A 12,494-nucleotide genomic window follows, 5' to 3' on the forward strand; every position below is an offset into this window, starting at 1 on the left:
AATAGATTGTATATACTTATGTAAAAAAAGTTGTTAAGGGAAAAACAATTGCATCATTTACACAACTTATTTGGCATGTGATTATGGGTTATGCTAAAAAGTCAATATAGTATAATTTTTATCAAATAGTTTATTCCTCTAATGCCATTCTTCTCTGCAAATGTGTTTGTAGTATTAATTTTATATCAAATTATTTATAGACAATAATAAATTACAATGCTCTGGAGTACCTAACTTGCCTTAACCCATTTAATCTTCACCCAAATTCCCATTTTACAGATAAGTAAACCAAGGCTGGGAGAGTTAGGAAGCTTTCCCCAGTCACATGATTAGTAATGAGAAAAGCCTGAATTCAAACTGGGAAGTCAGGCTACAGAGCTGGCATTCTGACTGCTCTAATGAGAAAAGGAAATTTCCGTTTAGCCTGTGCTCCTCCATGTGCACAGGTCACAGGACCACATATGATAAACCAAACCAAATCCATGTTACTTGTAATACACATTATGCTATATATTCTTAAATAAAATTTATTCATCAAAGATTAAGATGTTAAAGATGGCAACAATAGACACTGGGAACTACAAGAAGGAGGAGGGAGGGAGAGAGGCCTGGGTTGAAAAACTGTTGGGTACTATGCTCACTACCTGGGTGATGGGACCATTTGTACCCCAAACCTCAGCATCATGCAATATGCCCACATAACAAACCTGCACATGTATCCCCAAATCTAAAATAAACATTGAAACTATAAGGGGAAAATGATTAAGATGTAATCTTTATGGTAAGTATCTCTTAGGGTGTGGGAGGGTCATAGCAAAACAAGATCAGGTCCTCTCCCTTAAGAAATTTATAATTTGCTTGAGGAGATAAAACATGTAAATGGGAAACATTTTTTGAAAACCCCATAAAAGCAAAGCCACTAGCAGCCCTATTTAAATGTGCTGGCGAACAAGAACCAAAATCATGTCCTGGCTGGCTGGGTTTAGCTAGGACAGCTTTTTTTTTTTTTTTTTTTTTTGAGACGGAGTCTCGCTCTGTCTCCCAGGCTGGAGTGCAGTGGCGCAATCTCGGCTCACTGCAAGCTCCGCCTCCCGGGTTCACGCCATTCTCCTGCCTCAGCCTCTCCGAGTAGCTGGGACTACAGGCGCCCGCCACCACGCCCGGCTAATTGTTTGTATTTTTAGTAGAGACGGGGTTTCACCGTGGTCTTGATCTCCTGACCTCGTGATTCGCCCGCCTCGGCCTCCCAAAGTGCTGGGATTACAAGCGTGAACCGCCGTGCCCGGCGTGCTAGGACAGCTTTTGAGAGAAGGTGAGTTTTAAGGTGGGCTGTGAGGGAGGGACACACATGGATTAGCGAAAGCTAGAGGGAAGGCTTTAACAATAATAAACACTGGGAATTATAGCTGACATTTGTTTGTGTTACCATGTTCCGTTCACTCTGCCAACTCCTCCATGTGCATGCTCTCATAGAACCCTCACCATAACCCTCTGAGCCAGGTACTATCATTATCCTTATTTTAAAATATAGCGAAACTGAGTCATAGAGAAGGTTAGGTCACAAGTTCGAGGTTACTCAGCTAGTAAGCAGAATGGGGATTCATACTAAAGTTGGCTGACCCTAAAATCCAAGTTCCCAACCACTATGCCTGGGGTTGATCCCATTAAAAAAATGTTAAGCTCTGTCATGTACCAAATACACTGGTAGGACAGAAAGAGCATTTACAGGGTTCTAGATGTGAGAAGTTACTCTCGGGGGCTCAGGTGACTGAGTGCATGTGTGTTGAGTTCCTGCACTCAGGTGGCAGAGCAGTTGACCTGGCATGGGGCATTTACAGACATGAGGAGCTCAGCATGCCCCACACCAGGAAATTCCCAGTGTCCATTTTGTCCAAGTCTGATCATTGCAGTAATTTCCACAGGGTGTCTTTCCCGAGGCCATACATTATCAACGTACTGCCAGCAAAGTGAAGGTTGGACTATAAAGTGGCAGTCTAATCCTAAACCAGTGAAACAGCAGGGAAAACCATTCACAGAGTTTGTTCACATCAGCATAATCTCAGTGAATCATCCCCAAGGACAAGCCCAAATGAGCAGGAAAGGCATGTGGATGAAATATAATCATCAGATGCAGTGGAAAAGACATGAGAAACCAGCGAAAGCAGCTGAATGACATTTTCTGACCAACCTTTGGTCATTGTTTTGGCTAAGTGTCCACAGGCACACCCAAAGTCCCTAAGTCCTGGGAGCCCACAAGGAAGAAACAGGATGTGTGCATGTTTATTTTGTGTGCACGCATGAGTGTGTGTGTATGTGCCTGTTTAAATTCATGGCCAGCAACTCTGTTGTATGTGTTAAATGGCTGAAAGTTAGGAGAGTGCCAGGCTTGGCTTTAATTGGATTTTCTAAAGCATAAATAAAAGGTAGGGAAGGGAGATTCACTCTTTGATGGATGTCTTCCCTCAAGTGTGCACAGCTGGCCAAGTCCCTCTCTTGCCTAATTAAGGGGCTTTATTCTGCTCACGCTCAGAACTGCTGCCTGCGTGCTTGTCTGGAAGCCGACATCAAGCCCATCTGGCCAGAAATACCTCTAAAGGTGGAACTGGCCCAGAAGACTGGACCCCCAGAGTGCTATGGAATGTCTATGGGAACAAAGGAGGACCTAATGGACAGCAGAGAAACATGATGCCCAGCTCTGGTCTGGTAAGAGGTCCCTAGAAGAACGGCTTCAAGTGAGACTTAGAAATACACCCAATGGGTTAGCCTTTGGGAAGCGTAATGAGTACTACCTCCAGTAGTTTTTGAAGGTCAGCCTTTGTTGTGAAGAGAGGTGGGATATGGGTGGGCTTTCAGGGGCTGGGAGAAAAGAGAAACCATCCTGCCATCTTGCCCTCTACTGTCCATTTTCCTCACCAGGACCAGGTATAAGGGAGGCAAGTTGGGCACCGAGGGAGACAAAATTTCAGGAGCTGCTCACTGTTGTGTACATGCAGTACTGTAGCCACAGGGATCTTTCAAACATGCATACATGAGTATGCAGTATGTGCTTCCAAGGTGGCCCTTCTGCAGTATGCAGGAGGTATCTAGTGGCAAGGCTTAAAGACTTTAAGCCAACCATTGATTGAAGGTTTATAAGATTATCTTGATGAGATGGTCTGAGCTAACCAGATGCCTATCAAACCAACGATTCTTCAATTCCTTCCTGAGATGTTTAAACCACTGCCACAATGTTTGCACATCATGAGGCATTTGCCTCTTTTCCTCACACTATTTCTATTCATTTATGGTCAGTTCCACCAGGCCTCATTCCCTCGAGTTCGTCGTTAACTATCAGAACCTATGTGTGTCCGGAACCACTGCTTTTTTGTTATCACAGATAAGTGCTTATGACTTTTTAATATCATAGGCATTTCCTCTGCAATCTCTCTCACTTTCTTTTTGAAGTGAGAAAAAAGCTCCTTAGGAGAAATTATGTAACTCCAGAAACAAGAGCCAGCATTGGAGACATCCTGTGACAGTGAAAAGCCAAATTCCAGATGTTGGATTTTGATTCTCCAAAGAAATGTGTTCAAGGAAGGGAGGGATTGGAGTCAGATCAGGAATTCATTAGAGATCTGCTGATTTCCCTTCCTGCACAGTTAAGCGCTCAGGGCACGCAGCTGACACAGGCTTTGGGGGACAGGGCTGAGGTGGGCAGCACCCCGGGCCCTAGCTGCCCAGCAAGCTGCAGGCCTCTGTCTTTCAGATGCCTGGGCCATTTTCCCTCCTGATGTTCTCAATAAAGGTTTACTGCAGGACATCTGAGGCAGGACATACAGGACAAGGTTCTTGGAGGAGATGTAATATTATTCATTTTCCTTTGTGCCAGTCTGAATATGTCAAGTGAGTAATTTCTGGACTTTTGTGAAGTTTGACCTCTTTTTCCCTTTTTTTATGTGAAGTAGTTGCTCATTTCTCTGTTTTGGTTTTGTCATAGTTGGGATTTTTCAGGCCACACACAGACATACTTTTTAGTTTTGGCAAGGAGTAAACGGCCAAAGCTCATAAATTACATTCATAAATATTTAGTGTACTTAGATGTGCTGAGGATTTTTAAAGGAAAGGAAAGGAAAGAAAACTGAGGCTGGGTAAAAATAAGCTTTAGCCAGAGAAAAACAAAATCCTTTCTTGTTTGAAAACTTGAAAGCAGTCACTGAGAAACAAAAATGAACTTTGGAAGTGTTCAAAGGAATCGTATTCTGCTCCCAATGTAATAGCAAGGAAAACATCTCTTGATTTCAATAAATTTTGGATTAAGTACTCCACAATGACAGGGTGAAGAAATGGTTGCATTTAAGAGTCAATGAATCATGGAGAAAAAGAAATGATGATCCTGGAAGCAGCTAATGACCTAATATAGAGCTGCTCTGGGTCAGACAGTGGGCAGCAACCAGGGAATCTGGCTTCTCATCTTCCATTCCTTGCGGGGAAGCCTGCAGTATCCTCCGGTGTCTGGAAGAGACTTAGGTGTAACCCACTTTAAGAGATACTAAAGTACAGCCATTTGGATATATCAGAATGAGATAGGAATGATGCTTGCATTGGAAAGATTCTTCACTTTCTAGGAGTGTATTCATCCCTAGATTTGTCTAGTAGCTGCTCTAGTACATTTAAAATAAAATTGAATTTCTAAAATATTGATTTTTTAAAGAAAAACACACAAAAAACACAAAGCTTTTTAGGAAATGCTCCATTGCATAAAGAGAGATGTTCTTGTGCTAGCTAATTTCCTCTCAGGTTTATGAAGCTATCGGCATTAACATCATTTTATTATTATCCTGCTCAAAAACCTCCTGTGCATGCCCATTGTCTGTTGCAAGGTTTCTCAACATTGGTGCTATTGACATTGACGTCATTGATTGGGTGGTTTATAAGCAACAGAAATTTATTTCTCATGGTTCTAGAAGCTGGGAAGTCCCATATCAAGTAGATTTGGTGTCTCTTGAGGACCCACTTCCTCACAGACAGCCAACTTCTAACTCTAACCCCAGAGGGTGGAAGGAGTGAGAAGTCTCTCAGGTCTCTTTCATAAGGGTCCTAATCTTATTTGTGAGAGCTCCACCTTCATGACCTAATCACCCCCAAAGCCTCCACTTCCTAATACAATCACCTGGTAGGGAGGTGAGGATTTCAACATAAGAATTTTGGGGGGACATAAACATTCAGACCAAATTACATCTCCACTGAGTCATACAACCAAAAATGTTTTTGGGCATTGCCAAATGTTTCCTGGAGGGAAAAATCAGTCCTGTTTGAGAAACACTAGTCTACTGAATAAAGAGTATAGATCTTTCCTTCTCCATTAGTCTCCACCTCCCTTATCCTCTACTTGAGGCTCGTCTGCCTCCCAGTCCCCAAATATTTGTTAATGCCCTTTAGTTCTTTGTTCCTGTGTTTTCCCCCACTTGAAATGCCTTTCCTCTTGCTTGTTGCTATCTAAACCTTACCATACCTTCAGAATACATTTCCAGTCCCAGCTCTTTCAGCATTCCCAACCCCATTTGCTTTCCTCTTCCTAATACAAGTAGTATTTATTGTGCCTCTTGCTCTTTTCGAGACAACAGAAACTCCAGAGGTGTTTAGGGCCATCTGCAAGAAGAGAAACCTTGAGAGATCCTGGAGAGACCCCTGGGGATGAACTAAGAACCCAGAGTAGAGATTATTGCTCAGGATAGCCCCTAGAGTTCCCTACACTCAGAGGGGAACAGATGTTGCTGAGAGAGGACCAGGCCCAATGAGGCATTCAACTAGGTTTGGCAATATTTGGTGGTCACTTGAGTAGATTGATGCTGAAAGTCCAGATGGGGAGAAGGAACATGGCCACTGGGGAAGGATGACAACCTTGAGGACCAGCTTCATTGGACGCTGATACCTTGCCACCAAATAACCCAATTTAGGCAGTCAGTGGCAACACCAAGAGGGGGGCTTTGAGGCTTAAGTACCATACAATTCCGTCAGGTTCCCCTCTAGCCATTTCTGATAAGAATAAAAATAAAAATAATAACAATTATTAATATCATTCCATCACTTAGAGTGATCAACTGTCCCAACTTGTCTGGGATGGGTTGGACAGAGACCCTGAAATGTGGGGCTTAACTGAGATGGTCCTGTGCATACTGGAAAAAGTTGTTCACCCTACTACCACGATTACTACTACAAATACTGCTACCATTAATATTTTAATATTTTCTAATATTTCTCATATTCTAATAGTTTCTAATATTCTCTTTTAGGTGCAATTTAAATTTGCTCAATTTATGCAAAGTTAGTTGAAAGCTACTTCAGAAAAAAAAATTTTTTGATCCAAAACATATGATGCAACACACACACACCTTCCAATGGAAACTGCCATCCCTAACAAAACTTCTTTTAGATAGAATTCTGGCATTGCTTGTTGCCAGTAGAGTCCTCAATATGACACTGGGCTGGGAAACTCTTCCCTCACATTGCACCCATCTGATTTGGGTCATAACACTCATGTTGATGAGGTTCTACAGTCTTGAAGGAATGTCCAAATATCTGAGTATGTCTTCTTTTCCATTTATGCAGCTTAGACCTCTTTTCTGGTTAAGTCAATTGAGTGATCCCACTTACATGGTCTGGGATTGCTGTAGGCAACTATTCCATTTACAAAGCAACATGAGTTCCAGATAATCTAATTGGTTAATCAGGATTCTCCAGCAAAATGAAACAGGCCAACAAAACAAATCAAGTCAACAAAACTAGCTTAATTGTGTTTATCTGAGTAGACTTGGCCACAAAAACACGTGTCCCGAATTCTAGTCTCATATCCATTATTGACAAGCCATATAACTTTGCATAGATCAGTTGACTCGGACCAACTGCTGACTTTCTCCTCTGTAAAAGAGATGATATTAGTTTATTATGCTAGTGATTAGTTTGTATTCAATGAGGTGAGAGTATGCTGAGAAGTATAAGGTGTTAGGCAAATGGAAGTCTTTGCACTGAAAGCGTTCTCTTTTGGTGACTTTTAAAAAGGAGTATTATGTTAACCTTATCCTGGATTTGTGTTCAAAATCTTACAATACATTGCCATTCAATTTCACATGCTCAGCGGTTCTGTGTGGTATAGCTGCTGTTTTTGGCAAATGTCATCATTTCATTCATCGAGCTGTCCTGAAGTTTGGGCCCTGAGGTAGCACATGTGGAATGAGGACAATGGAATTCTCCATCCTCCAACTCCACTAAATTCCGTGGGACTGCACGCAGTGGCCCCTTGATGGTAACTCTGAGCCACAGTGCTCCAAAGTATAAACTGTTAAAAAGTATTAAAAGCCCTTACTCCAGATGAACAGAGGTGATTTCCAGTCTAAACCCAACCTCAAAATTCTAGCTGAAAAGAAAACTATCCAATTCTGTGATTCCCAAGTGATGTTTGAACCTGGGCTACTAGGGCTGCGTAGTAACTAGGATGTTGGGCCTACTTTACTTTTTCAGTAGTATTTGCGGTGATGAAAACATCAAGGAGGTTATCATAGTATGTATGTGTGTGTATGGGGAGATGGCGGAGTGCACCAGCTTTTGAGCCAGACTGACTTGGGTCTAAAGAGCTCTGTTCTGTAGCTATGCTTTGAATTAATATCAAATAAACAATATCATAATTTCTATTATTATTCTTGCTCAGTTGAGATGAGAATGTGGTCTTTGCATCAAGGATGCCTACTGGGGTGGCTCACAATAGGACAACCCTGAAGAATGTCAGTGGGCAGGTGGTTCAGGACAGAAAAAAATTAGCTTTGGTCTCATCCAATCAGCTTGACTTTCCTGTAGAAGAAGCAGACACTGGAAGGAAAGGTATGGAAAGCTGATTTCCAGTAAGCACTACTGGTAGATGGAGCAGGAATAGAGGCAAATTGTCCTATAGCCTGTAGCAATGGTGAGAAACCTTCAAAATATGTGGCTGGAGACAGTCTCCAGGAGTCAGTTGCAGCCAGGCCAAAACAGGCCTGCTAAAGGAAGGGAAGATGGACCTCAAGGTAATGCTTGTTGCTCTCAAGGAGCCCTGCCTCCAGCAACTTCAGTTGCTCGAGGGTGCCCAGATAAACTTTACTCTTGGCTGTAAATAGACATGACCTAGTCTTACTCCCCACCTTGCACCTTTTCTAGGCTGCATCCCATTCATAGTCATTTCCATGTGTTGAAATCCAGCTCACCCTTCAAGGCCTGTCTCAGATGATCCCTTTTCTGTGGAATAATTCCTCTGAAAGTGGTCTCTCCCTTCTATCTAGCTATGATGCACAGACTATTGGGGTAAAACCAAGAAACAACTTGGGGATTTGGGAAGGATCGATTTGGATTGAGAACTTTCATTTTACCAAGGAATGATATTTTAAAAATGCACAAACAAAACTGTTTTCTACTTTATAAAAGTTAGTATGTTAATTTCGAAGGTAGGAAGGATATGATTTCAGGATAAACAATAGTTTTTAAAGTAGGACAGAGTTAATGTTACCAAAATAATCTGTCTACATTTTTTTTGCATCATTTCACATTAGACTTCTGATAATTTTACTGTGGGTTTGGACCCTTCTGCAGATTGTGGTATTTGGCAATCTCAACCCTGTGACAACTTATTGGTACCTTTTTGGCCCTTCTCAAGGTCCTCATCATGCTGACATTTTTTGGGTTTATGGCTATTGTATTAGAAGCTCCCTTATGGTAGGATACAATCCTTACTTATTTCTGTATACCCTAGAGTTCTTAGCCTAGAGTCAATCCCTATGAAGATTGGAAAGCTGGATAAATGTGCTGTGATTGAACAAGGTAGACTTGTCCAAACACAGAAAAAATGCTAGGGGCTTTTCCAGTGGGTACTTTACTGCCCTATTTCTGAGAGTTTTACACTGAAATCAGAGCTATAGTAGATTGATTGCATTAAGGGCCCTTATTCTATACCCCTCTCTAACCAATAGTCCTATAGTCTTATAGTGCTCTACAAGGGACCCAGCCATATGACTTACTCAGAATAATTGGATGTTAGCATGCATGATGCAAATGGAGGCTTGAAAAGGTACTTGCTTATTTCTGCTTGTGCTCTTGCCATCTGCTATTGCCTTGAGAGAAATACATTTGAGCTAGCCTGCTGGAAAATGAGATAGGTGAAAGAAACCAAGTCACCCCAGTCATTCTGGTTAAGGCCAACCTATATCAGCTAGCAACCAGTCAACACCCAAACACATGATGAGCAAGCCACTATTACTGGCAGGAGCAATTGACAGATTGATGTGCAGCTGACAGAGACCTCTTAAGAAAGCCTAGCAAAGATTAGTTGAGCTCAGTTCAAATTAGCTGGATCCTACAGACTTGATGAGTTTGACTAGTGTTTGTTGTTGTTTGCAATTGAAATTTTGTGGTAGTTTGTTGTGCAGCTTTATTGGGGCAATAGACAATTGATACAAGAGCCTTGGCTAAAAGGTAAAATGGGTGGTATGTTAAATTCCCAGAAATGATGTGACAAAGAACCACAAATGGATGGCTTAGAACAACAGAAATTTGTTGCTTCACAATTCTGGAGTCTAGAAATCTGAAATGAAGGTGTCAACAGGGCTGTTCTCCCTCTGAAGGCACTAGGAAAGGATCGTGCCATGTCTCTGTCTTAGCTTCGTGTAGCCTTAGGCATTCTTTGGCTTGCAGATGCGTCACCCACTCTTTCATCTTCACATATGTTCTCTGGTCTTTACATCATCTTCTGTCTTTGTGTGTCTGTCCATATGTCCAAATTTGCCCCTTTTATAAAGACGCCAGTCATATTGGAATAGGGCTTATCTTAGTCCACTTTGTGCTGCTCTAACAGGGTAATTGAGACTGAGTAGTTTATAAAGAACAGAAATTTATTTCTTATGGTTCTTGAGGCTGGGCAGTCCAAGGTCAAGGCATTGCCAGGTTTGATTTTCTGGTGAAGGCTGCTCTCTGCTCCCAAGATGGTGCCTTGATGCTGCATCCTCTGAACAGGAGGAATGTGGTGCTCTCACTTGGTGGAAGGTGGAAGGGCAGGCTAGGTGAATGCTGCATGAAGTCTCTTTAATAGTGATTTAATTCTGTTCTTGAGGGAGGAGTCATTATGGCCTAATCACCTCTTAATGGTCCCACCTCTCAATTTCATCACATTGGCCATTAAGTTTCAAGACCTAAATTTTGGAGAAGACACAGTCAAACCATAGCAGGGCCCATCCTAATGACCTCATTTTAACTCTATCACCCTATTTCCAAATAAGGTTACATTCTTAGGTACTGATGGTTAGCATTTCAATATATCAATATATCCTTTTATCAGGGAGGAAGCACAATTCAGCCATAACAGGTGGTAAAGTTACTGTGAGTTACCACTGAAAGCCATGAGAACCAGTCACATGGTATAATTTAAGCCTCCTAATACATTTCCTTCCCAAATGTCTTTCCCCAACCCACTGGAATTATCCTATGGCCTGCCATTTTACCATAGAAAAAGTCCTTTCTAAAATATCCCCTTGGGATGTTGGAGGATCAAGATAAAAATCATGATTAGCTAATATCTGTGTTATAAACTGAAGTGAACAAAAAGAGGACTAAGCCAGAAAACGAAATGGGCAGAGAAGGAATTCTATAAGGAGGAAGGTGGCAACTTGGCAGGCATCTCTGAGCCTGGACCTAGTGGCAGCGCCTGCATTCTAGGGGGCAGCTGGGAGGAGTATGTCACCTAGGATTCATGCTCAGATTCCCAGGAGGCACTCCCGTGCTGCATAGGGATCCTGACCCTAAAGAATAATCTTCCAGCAAATGATTTGCTGCTGTGAATCTCTTTACTTATTCTGAGTTAATTAAGCTTATGTAAAACGCATCTCAATGTTTCCAAAACAATTCACCACAAAATACCAAAGTTTTGATGCTTAAAACTAAAACAAGACAAGCATACTGCCTCTTGATGCTTCAGTGGCATAATGCTTTGTACTTTCAGACTTTCTCAGTCAACAAGAGAGGGGCTTCTAAATTTTGCAAATATACTATCAGCCAGTCCTATCAGCTTTTCTGAATTCACTGCTATAGAAGATGCTTTGCCCAGCTCTGGCTACAAATTTTCCTGCCATCTTGGAAAGATTTATTGTCTTTCAACACTAGCCTCCAGGATTTCTTGTCAAGCCATAGGCCAGGTGCAAATGAACCATTTCATTCTGGCTTTTTTCAAGTTGTAAAGATTAAACCTTCTCTCTAAGATAGGGAATTCTGCTTTGAGAGGGCTTAGAGAAGAGGATAAAGAGACTACCCATTGGCCATTTACCAGAAACCATTTGCAACCTGCAGCCAAAATGGCCTGCGCATGATATGGTTGCTTTGCCTACCTTCTAGCAAAACCCCAAATGTACCTCTTGGCTATACCCATAGAAACCACTCTGCTAATTTCCACAAAAGAAGCAGTACCTGGTTTGGACAGATGCCTTGTCTCTCTCTATCCTGGGCAATTTGTTAATGGTTAGGTGGATTCTGGTTCTGAAGAGGTTGGAGACAGTAATGAGTGTGTGAAATGACAGATCAGTGGCTCTCCACATTGGCTGCACAGTGGAAGCACCTGTGCAACTTTAAAAATACCCATGATGGTGAATTTTATGTGTCAACTTTACTGGGTCATGGTGTGCAGATAATTGGTTTAACACTATTTTGGATGTTTGTGTGAGGGTGTTTTTGGATGAGAATAACATTTAAATCAATAGACTTTGTGTAAAGCTGATTGTCCTCCCTAATGTGGGTGGGCCGCATCCAGTCAGTTGAAGGTCTACGCAGAAAAAAAGACTGACCTTTGGACTTGAACTGGAACATTAGCTCTCTCCTAGGTCTCCAGCCTGCCAGCCTACCCAGCGGACTTTGGACTTGTCAGCCTCTGTAATCAAGTAAGCGAAATCCTTAAAATAAATCTCTCTCTATATATATACACACCCTATTGGTTCTGTTTCTTTGGAGAACCCTGACTAATGCAATGACTATATCTGAGCCCTTTCCCCCAGTGATTCTGATGCAATTGGTCTGGGGTTGGCCAGGGACACTCATGAGGGGTGGGTTAATTTTTATAGATCTCTGGGTGATGCTCAGGTGATACCAGGGTTGACTACCACTGCCAGAGCTTCTCTCTGCCCCTAACACATAAAATGGGTCCTGGCTCAAATCACATAACCAACATGAGTCCTGACTTTGCTATTAATGGGCTGAATAACGTTAGGCACATCACTCAAACTTTTTGAGCCTCGGTGTTCTTATCTATAAAGTGGAGATAATGACACCAGGACAATTTGATTGTTGTGAGGGTGAAGACAGGTCAAATAAAATGACCTACAGAAAATCACAGTCTTTTCATTTTTATTAGGTGGGATGAATGCATCATGTGTACATGCTACTTTTGTCATCACCATGCTGTATAAAACATGCCTCTGTAAGAAGGGTGGGTTTTTTTTTCACCCTTAGGTACT

At 42.0% G+C, this 12,494-nt stretch overlaps 1 long non-coding RNA gene across 1 annotated transcript in view; it reads left to right on the plus strand.

Annotated features, from left to right (window-relative positions):
• Positions 1-2,442: 2,442 nt before the first annotated feature.
• The window catches only part of LOC105737767, a 182,704-nt gene continuing 172,652 nt past the window's right edge, over positions 2,443-12,494 (plus strand). Inside the window, exon 1 of the long non-coding RNA XR_004026406.1 lies at positions 2,443-2,807. This is a non-coding gene — a long non-coding RNA (uncharacterized LOC105737767). The remainder of the gene's footprint in view (positions 2,808-12,494) is intronic.

The sequence above is a fragment of the Nomascus leucogenys genome, chromosome 17 (assembly GCF_006542625.1).
Source record: "Nomascus leucogenys isolate Asia chromosome 17, Asia_NLE_v1, whole genome shotgun sequence".
Classification (NCBI taxonomy): Eukaryota; Metazoa; Chordata; class Mammalia; order Primates; family Hylobatidae; genus Nomascus; species Nomascus leucogenys.